The sequence below is a fragment of the Balaenoptera physalus genome (genome assembly GCF_965194825.1).
Source record: "Balaenoptera physalus genome assembly, chromosome: 2".
Taxonomy (NCBI): Eukaryota; Metazoa; Chordata; class Mammalia; order Artiodactyla; family Balaenopteridae; genus Balaenoptera; species Balaenoptera physalus.
Window position 1 is genome coordinate 7434530 of NC_138883.1, and position 10435 is coordinate 7444964.

Genomic DNA, 10435 nt, shown 5'->3' on the forward strand with positions numbered 1-10435 from the left:
TCTATGAATCTATATCAATCCAAAAATAATTTCAGTGGAAGCAACCCAAATATTTATTGACAAATGAATGGATAAACAAAATGTGGTCTATACATACAGTGGAATACTAGACAGCCAAAAAAACAAGTGAAATTCTGACACAGGCTACAACATGCATGAACCTTGAGGACACTATGTTAAATGAAATAAGCCTGTCACAAAAGGACAAATACGATATAATTCCACTTACATGAAGAACCTAGAATAAGCAAATTCATAGAATCAGAAAGTAGAATGGTGGGTGCCAGGGTCTTGGCAGGGGTTATGGAGAGATATTGTTTTAATGGAGTTAATGTTTAATGTTTTGCAAAATGAAAAAAGCCTGGAGATGAACAGTGGTGATGGTTACACAATAATGTGAATGTATTTAACGTCACTTAAAAATAGTTAAGATGGTAACTTTTATATTATGCATATATTACTGTAACTAAGAATAATTTAAGTCATTTCAGACCATTGTATATTTTTTCTTCCTAATATATTTGCCCAGAGAAAAGTTTTAAGTTCTTGACTAGATAACATAGAACAGGAGAAACAAATAAAAATAGAGGACCAAAAAATCCAGTTTTCAAAAGTTTAGAACCTAAAAATGAATTAAGGGAGGGGAAGGGACAAATGAGTATGGAATTAACAAATACAAACTATACACAAAATTTACATAAAAGAAATAGGCAACAAGGATTTACTGTATGGCACAAGGAAATATACCCAATGTCTTTTAATAACACATAATGGAATATAATCTGAAAAAAAATGAATCACTATGCTGTGCACCTGAAACTAATGCAATATTGTAAATCAACTATCCTTCAATAAATTGAAAAAAAAAGAAGCTAATCAGACAATGCCTTACAAGTAGGTCCTGTGATGGACAGCATTCTCTGAGACTGAATCGTGTACTGAACAATTCCTCATTTATTATCACATTTTCTTTGCAAGAATCCACAGGAGTTATTAGCCTCCTTTACAGATGTGGAGATCAACTTTGAGAGTTTAAGTAAATTTAAAATTTTCCAAGGTCGCCCTGCATCCCAGTGGCAGAGCCCAAAGAGCCACCAGGTGGTACCTTTCCAGACGTGGGTTGGCCCTAGTCAGGCATTTAATGTAGATCATTTCAAGTGGTTCATTGAGTCCTGCCATGTTCCAGGCACCATGCTGGGACCTGAAGTGAAGGGGCTGGAGGCATGTATTCCAATACCAAGTGGTCCCTGCCTTTGGGAAATTCATACTTGACTGGGAGATGGGCTATCACACAAATGAGGATGAGCGGTGGCCGAGAAGGATGTGGGTGTAGAATCATGAATCAAATGTGGTGGGAACACAGAGGAGAAAAGATTCTTTCTGTCTTGGGGAGGCCTAAAGGTCTTCAAGGAAGAGCCTGCTTTGGGGGTCTCCGAAGCTTTTTTTTTTTTTTTTTTAATTAATTAATTTTTTTTTTTTTTTTTTTTTTGGCTGTGTTAGGTCATCGTTTCTGTGCGAGGGCTTTCTCTAGTTGCGGCGAGCGGGGGCCACTCTCCATTGCGGTGCGCGGGCCTCTCACTATCACGGCCTCTCCTGTTGCAGAGCACAGGCTCCAGACGCGCAGGCTCAGTAATTGTGGCTCACGGGCCCAGTTGCTCCGTGGCATGTGGGATCTTCCCAGACCAGGCCTCGAACCCGTGTCCCCTGCATTGGCAGGCAGACTCTCAACCACTGCGCCACCAGGGAAGCGAAGCCCTCTCCTAAGCTTTTGAGGGTGAGATTTGGACAAGTGCAAGGCAGCCTGATGGGGAGTCAATTCTAGGAAGGGCAACAGCCTGAGCAAAGGTTTGGAGGCAAGAGGGACATGGGAAGGGCTCTTTGACAGCTAGGTTCTCTTGGCAAGATCTGGGGTGGGTGAGGCCTTACACAGCTGGCCTCCAACGGCCTCTTTGGGACCCCATGTGAAACGCTGCCTATGGGCCGCGAGAGCTGGTGAGGGAAGTTGGGGGGCACAGGGTGGGGTCCAGAATAAAAGACTTCAAGTAAGAGACGCAGGGAAGATGTAGAACAAAGTGAAAGAGGTTTGAAGCTAAACAAAGGTAGAACAGCTGATAGGAGACAAAGCCCCCATGGCTGTGTTGGGCCTCCCTGGCTTGAGCAGTGGGGACAGCAGGTGGGCTCTGAGGGGCAGAGTCTGGGGAGCAGCTCAGGTGCCAGCAGCCCGGGGCCTTGGGCCTTTGTTCAGTCTGACGGAGCAGTCCGTCTGCTTATATGGAAAATGCACTATGCTAAGCAGAGGGCCGTCTATTTAGACTTTTCTTTTACTCTTAAAGGAGAAGAAAAACAGTAGTAAAGGACTTCCTTGTCAAATCCTAATTCAAGTTGAACTTCTAAAGGCTTGGAGGAGCCATCTGTCACACCAAAGCTTTTATGAGCACTGAAATGAAAAACTGAAGGGGGCAAAAGGGGTTTTCTCCAGTTTGTGTCTTTGCTTGCCTCGAGAGCCGTAAGATATGGCTCAGTTCTGATTTTGGGATTAAAATATTGTGCGATATTCATGGTCACGTTTGGACCTACGGAAGATCCACGGGTGAGGGTCCGGCTGCCTCCTTTCATGAACTTCTGAGCCTCGGAAGTTCAGGGACCTCGCCAGGCTTCACGATCTAAGGGTCAAGGGCAGAGATGGAGCCCGAGTCTGCTGATTCTGGTCCCAGGAAGGAGAGGCGGCCCTGGCCGCTGATGGAACAAGCTACGAGCTTTGAAATCCGACCTGGATTGAGTCCCAACTTCACCTGTTTGGGAACCAAGTTGTCTATCAGCTCTGATACTCCATCTCCCAAAGGGCCCAAACAGCATTATTTTGAAGATTGAAGGATATAACACACATGTAGAGTGGTACCCAACACCTAATGATGGTGGTAGCCATTTTCATGCACTGGTAAGATGACACAGACAACAGAGTGGGTGGTTCCCGACAAAGAGAGCTGCTCTGGGAATGGGGAACCTCAAGGGGTCTTCCTTCCTTTGCCACATGGGCCTCCCGATGCCTCCCCTCCACGACTGTGCTAGGAGTCCCTGCAAACTGCAGTGGGACAGGCACCGGGCTGAGGTCTCTGAGGTCTCTGCTCAGTAAAACGCAACCCCTTTGCCCTCCTTAGATTCAGAAGAAGTAGAGAAACACGACAAGGGATAACACAGATCAAGGCCGACATACCTCTTTTATTATGATCAAGCTCAGACAGAGGACAGAGTTCAGAGTAAAAGGCAGATGGGTCTGCTAAGAGAAGCTCAGAAAGGGGCCCACTTTCACCACCATCCACATGCCCTGCCGGGCTGGGGCTCACACATCCATGCATGATGAGAGGCTTTGGAGGACCTGTTTCTGGGGAGCTGGGAAAAAGTCTGCTTCATGCTAATCATTCTCACATTTACCCATCAGGAAAGAGAAAGCAGGAAGCCAGGAGAGAGACGTTAACAGGCTTCATCCACTTGGAAGGTAAAACAGGAGGGGAAGAGAAATCACCGTGATTTACCCTAGATGAGCGTGGTCCCAACATAGTGGGCTTGCAAATCAACCTTGTGATGTTGCTGCCCCTGGAAGGAGGTCAACAGAAGGAAAGTGTATCTTATCGGCCACGCCCACATGCATGGCCTGGTACTAACCCCTACTCCTCTGCGTGGCTCCCAGGACCCCTGGGGAACAGTGTAGATTTTGCCACCAGAAGGCTCTGAAGGGTCAACAGCAAGACTTCTTCCACTGAGTCTGAACTTGACTAGTTTCTCTCCTCCTGTCCCGAGTGATCTCCAGCCAGGCTACACCTCCACCAGAGATTCTGTAGCGAGACAGAAGGAAACAGGACACTCCACTTATCAAACACCAGTATTCAAGCTGCCCAAACTCCAAGATAAGCCACTCTCGATATCAAGGTCTTGCTGGGAAGGTATAGTTTGAAAATGAAATCTCCCAGCAAGTTGCATCTCAAAGAAATGAAAGATTTCTTGAGAAGTCCCTGGCGGTCCAGTGGTTAGGACTCTGCACTTCCACCGCAGGGGGCACAGGTTCAATCCCTGGTTGAGGAACTAAGATACTGCATGCCGCACACGGTGAGGCCAAAAAAAAAAAAAAGAAAAAGAGAAAAGAAAGATTTCTTTAATTAAAAAGATCATGGGATTTTTGGTCCTTCTGAGTTAAAAATCAAAAGTTCAATATGCTTAGGTTAAAGTGTCAGAAATCTCTTCCCTGATTTCTTATGCTTTTCAGGCTGGATCTGAGGAGTCCTTGATTCTCGGGGGACTTGGGATTGCTTATGCAGCTACAAACCTGGTTCATCTCCCGCTAAGATAGGTGTGGTTTCTCCAAATAGTGTCTTAGTTTAAAATCAATTCTCTTATGAACCTCTTACAATTTAAGAGTTGAAAGAATTAATAAGAAAGAGCGGACTGATAAAGATCAGCATTATTCCCCAAACCACCAAATGCTGAAAATATTCTCATCACAATCCTAAAGCGTTTTTTTTGTTATCCCTGGAAAAATGATGTTCCCAAGCCCAGCTCTCAGGGGTGCCGAAGACTCTCACAACAGCTCTGTGAAGGAGGAGCCCTTCCAGCTTGAGCCCCATCAGGTTTCCAGCCCCAAAGTGCCATTGTCTGGATCCTAAAAGGTGGGAAAGTAAACTCAAACGCAGGAAATCTTCCATCAGTAATTTAATCTCTGTGCTGCGCACTCACCACTTTGAAGACCTACCCAGACGTCCTGTTTTGCTTCTCCATAAAGGAAAGCTGCCTTTCCTTCCCATCAGGGCATTTAAAGCCTCCGCATTCCCATTTTCCCTCCCGGCCTGGTGTCCTTGCCTCTTGGTGCTAAGCTGAGTATGAACTCTGTCTACTGGACAGTGTCTCCCTCTGATGTAAACAGGCATTTTAGGTCTTGGGGCATGGTGGTCATTTGCAGGCACCTGCTATGGAATAGCAAAGGGACCTGCTTTCATTGGTCCCACATAGGTTTTGGTACACATAGCTGCATAGAAGGCCAAACACTGGTTTGAAACTATTTCATTGAACAATCTCTCATTGAGCAACTACTTGGTGCTAGGTATGGAGGATTGAGAGGTAATTAACACATGGGGGTTGCCCAGTGGATTTCCCATTGGAGTGTTGGCCACTGACTCTGTTTCTGCATCTCAGTTCTGAAAGGAGGAAATGAGTTAGTATCCATAAGCTTTTAGAATGGCACCTGGCACAGAAATAGAAATCCAATTTTAGGGTAGGGAGAAGAGATGGGCTGAAGGATAATAAGGGTCTCAGAATTTGGAAGGCCTCCTGGGTGGAGCTCAGGAACTTGACTTTACCCTGAAGGCCACAGGGAACTATCAGAGGGTTTTATGCAGTAGAGTGGACCCCTTATGTCTTTGACTTAAGAATCTCCCTGTTTTAGTCTGAAATGTGTCCCTTCAGAATTCATATCTTGAGTCCTAACCTCAAAATATGACTGTATTTGGAGCTAGATCCTTTACAGAGGTGATGAATGTGAAAAGAGATCACTAGGGTGGGCCCTAACTCAACCTGACTGGTGTTCTTTCAAGAAAAGACAATTCGCACACAGACAACATGCAGACTTAGGGGAACAGGGAGAAGGTAGTCATCTGTAAGCCAAGGAGAGAGACCTCGGAATAAACCACCCCTACTGACACCTTGATCTTGGACCTCCAGGACTGTGAGATAATAAATATCTGTTGTTCAAGCCTCCTAGTCTGTGCTATTTGTCATGGCAGCTCAGCAAACTGATACCTCCCGGTTTCCAGGACTGGTGAGTAGGAGGGAGATTAAGGTAGGGAAGTCTATAAGGACATGAAAGCATTAATCTAGGTAAGAAATCATGACAAGGTCCCTCCCTAAGGATGTAAAAATGGGCAGAAAGGGCAGATTGAAAAGAGATGCAGGATATAGAATTCAGAGTTTGGGGACCCATTTGATATGAGGGGTAGGAAAGGAGAGAGTCCATGGATAATTCCCAGGTTTGTCATTTGAGTGACAGGAGGGATGGTGGTTCCTTTCATCGAGACAAGTTCTATGGTAAATGTAATGCCTTCCTACAAAGGCCTATGGCCCTGCTGTGAAATCTGGTTTTGGAAGTGACATCTAGTGTCAGGCTAGACACTGTATAAGTTGTCAGATTCTGTGTGAGAAACTTGGACGAGTTCCCCCCATTCCCCACCCCTCATTGCAGATTGTGGCTTGAGATGGGTTCCCATTTGGTAGTTTGTTGGACTTTGGTCTCCTGTAAGACTCCCTTCCCTGCAAACAGTTGGACTACCCTCAAAAATCTCTTTTGCCAGGTGGCTCTGCCATGCCTCAGTGTAGGCAGAAGGAGGGGGAGGGATTTAATGCTGAATGGTAATAGGATTTATTTTCTTAGCTAATAGCCAAGTGTCTCTAATTCAAACCAACTGAACTAATTGAACGAAAAAGACTTAACAGTCCCGGCTACTAGACTGTATTTAAAAGCAATTGTTCTCAATCAATAAATCCTGCAGGATTATTTGATTTCATTAAAGATGTATTTGTTACCAAGCAGCTGGTACCCAAACAGCTGCTTTAGATAGAGATTTCCACCACTCTGTCGGATCATGTGCATTACTGTATTTGCACATTTCCAGCCACAAGTGGCTGTGTGACAAATGTTTGTGGCATGGGGATGAACTCTGCCAAACTGCCACCATTAACTATCTCTGAGGCTGAGGGAGAGTGGAAGGCTTGGGGGTCTGCTCTGCAAAAAACATTTCATCCTCTGGGGGCTTCGCAAGGGTAGGAATATTAAAACCCATTCTCAAATATAATATACCAAGGTCACTTAGGATGAATGCACTGTATTCTTTTAGCTTCTAATCCATCCACGTATTTCATGTGGGCATTGTTCCTCTAAGAGGGTAGCAAAGATAAAATGTAATAAGCATAGCTGATGTGTACTGATAGAGGGCTTGTTAGTTGCAGGTTCTATGCCAGGTGCATTACACAGATTATCTTGTTTTATCCTTACACAAGAATACAAAGACTCTACTCATGTTATCCCCCTTTTCCAGATGAGAAAAGTGAGACACAGAGAGGTTTACTTCCCTACCTTTCATCATAGAGTGACGTGCTTATTTTGTGTCTTCTGCTTCGCACCTGTCTCCCCTCCTAGACTGATACCCTAGAAGGCTTTGGCTGCGTCTGCCTTGTGCGCTCCTTGGAGCCCCTGCCAATGACATGACAAGTCACAAAAGGCAGTATCATCTACACCTCCCACCCTGCATCTGGATTCAAACCCTAGTCACATCTCACCAAAGAGCTAGTGATGTTCTTTATGTTTTCATTTCTTCATCCAGGAAACTTACGTAATAAAAATGCATCTCATAGATTATTGCAGAGATTAAACGTCGGTGGAGGCAGTGCTCGGAGCAGAGTAAATGCTCAAAAAATTTACTATTATGAATACTATACCGAGGGTCCCCTAAACATGTGTTAAATGAATAAACAGATGAAAAGCTAAAGTGGAGGAACCCACAGCTTATTAGGAGAAAACAGAGAATGGATGTACGGCCCAGGTTGAGAGGGTTACAAGTGGTTTCCAAAATGCTGACCTGACTTACCTGCATTTTGAAGGGTGAACAGAATCTTGCATGACGACGTGGGGAAAGCTCGTTGTAGGAGCAGGAAACAGAATGTGCAAAAGCAGGCCCAGGGCACGTGGCAGAGGAGGAGAAGGCCAGGGGGTTTTGCATGGGGGGGATCACATAGTCAGGGGAAGACAGGGTTTAGAGAACCCAGAGCAGGGTCTGTAGTTCTGACTGTGCTGAAGGCACATTGGAGCCTACTCTTAACTCTGTTCAAGCAGACAGGGGCAGTTTCTCCAGCCTCCAGGGAGAACGTCTGGTCTTTCTCTTCCTCCAGGCCCAGCCCCCCCAATGCCTCCTCCAGGAAGCCTTCCCTGATGCCCCAGTCTGGAGCTCATTATGCCATCACACCCCCCACCCCCCGCCTCTGCCCAGTGCAACCGCATGCCTTGGGCTGTCATCAGCAGAACAGGTAACCCTGCAGACAGTGGGCATGTCTGCCTCTCACCGTACCCTCAGTTCCTCATGGGCTGTGACATCCTGAATCTTCTTTCCTGGGTGTCACCCATGGGGCCCAGCACATAGCTGTGAGTATACATAACGCACAAGAAGCAGCTGCTGCACTGAATCACTGATTCCCAAGTTGGCAGTAGCATCTATGGCCCAAAAGCCCAAAACCCTCTGATCGAGACACAGCATTCACAAGGAAGTTTTTCAGAGCCCCAGTGGGTGGGAAAAATTATGACTTTTGAGTCCAACAGAACTGAGCTGAAATACAAACTATGTGATACTCTCTGTCACCTCCTTCTTCCTGCCCCCCCTGCCCCTCGCCACCAAAGCAGGCTGTAATGTGTCCCTCATCCATCCCTATACTCTAGGACGGGCTGGAGTTCCTCCTTCCTGCTCACGAGAGATGGTGGTGCTCGTTTCTTCTGGAATCCGGGCTCAGTGACATCAAGTAGAGAGCTTGAAATGGGCCACAGTAGGAGTATTTATACCACAGAAATTGGAAAAAGACACAAATCAGGGCTCTGTTTCTTTTTTTTTTTTTTTTTTTTGTCTGGAAGCTAATTATTAAATATTGGCCAGCACCGCCTGCTAGCTGTGTGGCTTGTTAATGCCATCATGGCTAATAATGAGGTTGATCAGTGACAAAAATGACAATAATAATGAGTGTGCTTTACATTTATGCCATGCTTTAGAGTTTGCAAAACTTTTAAAATGCATGTGTAACATACCTAAGTCCCACAAAAGTAGAAAATGCATTTATCTAGTTCCCTTCTAGGGAGTCCTAGCCTACTCTCTTCCAGGCTGACCATGTGCAGCTGGACAGGTTGTACACCACACAAAGGTGCCTGGTCAAGGAATCAAAAGGGACTAACATCCAGCTAGCCTAATCCTGCTCCTCTACGACTCTGTCTGCTCAAAGTTTTCATATTTATCTAAATTCACCAAATTCTAGGTAATCTATATGCTCTCCAGCACATGGAATGTATTCTCTAAATATTTATTGATTGAATGAATATATACATTTGGGCTACATAGCCTGTGAATTTGGTATCGTAAGCTCCATTTTACAAGTGAGGTGTCTGGTTTACCCAAGATCATCCTCTTTCGTAACGATTAAGAGCATGGTACCTAGAGCCAGAGCATACCCTGCTTCCTGCTTCCGTACTGTGTGACAGTGGCCAGTGGCTTAACCTCTCTGTGTCTCAGTTTCCTCCTCCATAAAATGGGCATAGGAATAGTACCAACTTCTTAGGGTTGCTATGAGAATTAAATGTGTTAATATACGTAGAATACATATAACCATGTTCATATTAAGCACTTTACATACTAACTGATAATTATTTATGTGTAAGATTGTGCTAAAGGCTACGATTTTAGGATGAGGAGGTTAGAATATTTTTTGAGTACTTACCATAGAGAGGATCTGTTCTGGGCACTTTATATATATGATTGTCTATTCTAAAAATAAACAAACTTATGGTCACCAAAGGGGAAAGGTGGGGGGAAGGGATAAATTGGGAGTTTGGGATTGACATTTACACAGTACTGTATTTAAAATAGATAACCAACAAGAACCTACTGTACAGCACAGTGAACTTTGCTCAGTATTCTGTAATAACCTAAATGGGAAAAGAATTTGAAAAAGAATAGATACACATATATGTATAACTGAATCACCTTGCTGTACACCTGAAACTAACACAGCATTGTTAATCAACTCTACTCCAATATAAAATAAAAAATAAAAATAGTTACCTAAATTAGACATTATTTTTCTCATTTACAAGTGAGAAACCATAAAGATAGTAAGTGGTTAAGGATTACATATTAAGTGATTATTTATCAGCATTAGAGTCTATGCATAATCTTTCCCTATTTAAACCAGCATCGTCTTATTCCCAGTCCAGTGAAAAATGAGTCACTCTGGGTAGACTTATTTTCCAAGCAGCTAAATGGTTAACTCTTTAGACACAGGGATGTTCTTATTTTTGACCATTTTTCTCTCTTGAAAGTAGTGGGTTCTCCAGAAGAAATGATATCCCAGTAGCTCAAGCACACCTCATGCACAGAGGTTGGTTTCCAATCCCATCCTCCAGTGAAAGGAACCAGAGAGAAATGACTGATTCTAGGGCTGAGACAGGAAATATACAAGATGAGCCTGGAACACTTTGTGGTGCTGGGAAGTAAGGAAGTACTCAAAACCCAGATTAATAGGGTAAGTTAAAAAAAAAAACCACACAGATGACAACTGATACATCTGTTTGTGTTCTTTTCTAGCATTTCTCCCCTGTCATTGGCTATGCTCTGGATAGGAAGGGTGACAGAAAAATTAA